Source organism: Anolis carolinensis, chromosome 5, assembly GCF_035594765.1.
Source record: "Anolis carolinensis isolate JA03-04 chromosome 5, rAnoCar3.1.pri, whole genome shotgun sequence".
NCBI lineage: Eukaryota > Metazoa > Chordata > Lepidosauria > Squamata > Dactyloidae > Anolis > Anolis carolinensis.
In genome coordinates, this window is record NC_085845.1 from 71880411 (window position 1) to 71883941 (window position 3531).

Here is a 3531-nt window from a genome sequence, read left to right on the forward strand (position 1 = left end):
TTCTACTGGAGATGCAACATCAATGTTTTTTTCATAAGTTAGCTGTGTTGATCCAACCTCATGGAACATGTTGACAAATATGCCAAAGTTACAAAAGTTCCTGGCTGGTTAACCTGAACTTATTTTCTTCATATGATGAATGAAGAGTGATACCAGCTTGAAATCTATGCCATTGAAGCCCAGGAATCCTGGAATTTGCAGTTGTGGAATGATATTTCTGCTTGGTACTCTCAGTCAATTAGTGGTATCATTACAATATAAAAGTGGTGTGTGAAAGGGCTATGTGACTTATTCATAGGATTCAATGTGCTTACATTGCTAATAGTTTGCTTGCTCATTTTATTTTGTGCCCTTTATTTATTTATTTATTTATTCATTCATTCATTTATTCATTTACAGTATTTATATTCTGCCCTTCTCACCCCGAAGGAGACTCAGAGCAGATCACAATGTACATATACATGGCAAACATTCAATGCCATTAGACATATTGAATACAGACAGAGACAGTTTAACATTTTCCAGCTTCTGATTCCAGGCACGGGGGAGCTGCTGATTCATTATCTATTGTGACACCGAGTCCTTGATGGAATACTTCCTCATTCTTCTGCATGCAGCTGGACGTTTTTTATGATGTCGTAAATTAGACCTGTGATACTTCTCTCTGTATAGTCCTTTAACAAAGGTACTGAAATGAAAACTGGCATTGTTTTGACCCTTAGAATGCACTTACACTGTAGAATTAATGTAGTTTGACACCATTTTAACTGCCATGGCTCAGTGGTATGGAATCTTGGGATCTCTTATTTGATGAGTATTTGGCAGAGAAAGTTAAAGACCTTGTAAAACTACAGTTTCTATAGCAGTTAAAGTTGTGTCAAAGTGCATTAATTCTGCAATGTAGATGTACTCTTAGTAGCTTATCAGTCCTTAAGCTGGGGGGCTGCAGGGGAAACTATCATCCCAAGACATTTCTCATCTGGCCCCAGCTTTATCCCATGGCTGGACATTAGGACCACCCATCACCTTCAAGGCAGCTCTGGGAGTCCCTATAAGGATACCATGCCAGATCAGTCTCACATTACATGTCACTGTAGGGTACTTGATGTGATTAATAGCATGAAAACTATGTGTGTTGATCAAACAATAAAAATCATTGTAAATGGTGGGGGCTTTCAAACACGAAGTGAGGAAAGTAGTGCATCTCAGACTGGATCTATACTACCCTATATACCAGGATCTAATCCCAGAAACTAGTTTATATTCATCTACACTGCCAGATAATCTGGGATAAACAGATAATCTGGGACCAGATCTTGGAATATAGGGCAGTGTAGATCCAGATTACTGTATACAGCCAATACCATGTAGTTGACAACATATAGAAGCCTAGGGCATGTTTGGGGGCCAAAATTGAAGATTTTGATATGATATGACTCAATAAGAGGAAAACACCAGCACTATCTCAGGGCCCTTCCTCACAGCCATAATCTACAACAGGGGTCCCCAAACTTTTTAAGCAGAGGGCCGGTCCACAATCCTTCAGACTGTTGAGGGGCCGGATTATCATTTGGGGGGAAAAAAACCCCAACAAATTCCTATGCACACTGCACATATCTTATTTGTAGTGCAAAACAACAACAACAATGAAAGAACAATACAATATTTAAAAATGAATGTTTTTTTAACCAACATAAACCTATCACGATTTCAACAGGAAGTGTGGGCCTGCTTCTGGCCAATGAGATAGTCAGGTTAATTAGGATTGTTGTTGTTGTTGTGTGTCTTCAAGTCATTTCAGACTTTGGGCGAGCCTAAGTCCAAAATTATTTATTTATTCATTTACTACATGTATTTACTACATCTATATCCCACCCTTCTCACCCCGAAGGGAACTCAGAGCAGCTGTATGTACATACAATATATTATATTATTAGCATAGCACAATATTAGCATTATACTATATTGAACTATACCACTATACTGTAACATTATATGTAATATATAACATATAATTAATATTATTATATGATATTATTGTTAGTATTATATTGTATAAAATGATATTATTATTATCAATATTATATGCATACTAGCTGTGCCCGGCCACGCGTTGCTATGGCGAAGTATGGTGGTATGGGAAATAAAGTATTGAGGAACTGGTGGTAGTTAAGGTAAAGGGTAAAGGTTTTACCTTACATTAAGTCCATTATAAATGGGTAATATAGCTGTGTGGAAGGGCCTTGAGTCTACACTGCCATATAATCCAGGTAAAATCAGATAATCTGTATTTTATAGGCAGTGTGGAAGAGGCCTAAGTGAGACCTAACTCTGCCTGTCCCCTGGGCTGAGTGGGTTGCTAGGAGACCAAGTGGGCAGAGCTTAGCCTTCTAACTGGCAGCAATTGGATAAAAACAATTATTGCTCTCCCTCTAATTAGGACTTTATTTTTCTTTTGTTTTTGTTGTATGAACGTAGAGGCATGGATTGTGCTGCCAAGTTTAGTGTTTCTGGGATGTGTAGTTTTGTTGTTTTGTCCTAGGCCGAAATTTCATTAATCTTTTATATATATAGATGCAATATATTATATTATTTAAAATGATATAAAAATATTATATTATAAATGAGGGCGGGGGGGCAGGTAAATTACCTTGGAGGGCCGCATCCGGCCCCCGGGCCTTAGTTTGGGGACCCCTGATCTACAATATCTGCTTTGAACTGAATTATCTGAGTCCACACTGCCATATAATCCAGTTCAATGTGGATTTTATACAGCTATGTGGAAAGAGTCTAAGAGAAGGGGGTGTTTTTTTTTTCTATAAGAGTTAGGATACAGTAATCACATTGATCTCAGAAATAAATCAACCCAGGCTTTTCCAGTCAATTTTAAACTAAATTTTCTGTATTTATATATGAGTATATACAATATATCAAAGCATGGGGTTATGGTAGGAACCCAATGCTTTTTTTGATCTACACAATCAAATAACAGAAATCATCTTAAGAACCTGTGAGATATTTTTATGGAGCGATAGAAGATGAACTGACCCAAAAAATCAAATGTAAGTATAAGTAACACAGATTTAGTCAATCTGGCTTTGTCTGTCTAGTCATTTATTGTACCTGGATGATATATTCCCCTGGAATCTGTACTATATTCACAAGCAAAATCAAATGTTGTCTCTGTAAAACTGCACTGGAAGTCTGAAACTAGAAGGTCAGGGCTGGTTAAGGGGGACTCTGAAGATTTAAGATTTGAACACAACCTATGCCAGCCAGATCTATGACAGATTAATGTCTTCAGTAAATCATCGCTGCAGATACAATGGGGCTGACATAGCACATGTAGTAGGAGAAGCCCAAAGGAAACATGGAATTGAAGATGAATTATACCGAGCAGAGCCTTTAATAGAAAACAGCTTGAAGAGAAATGCCCAAAGCAGCCATGATTTTTTTTTTAAAAAAAGGATATTGTGTTTTATGTTGGTCAAAGAAAGAAGGAGAGACAGAATTGTGCCACACTGGTGATAA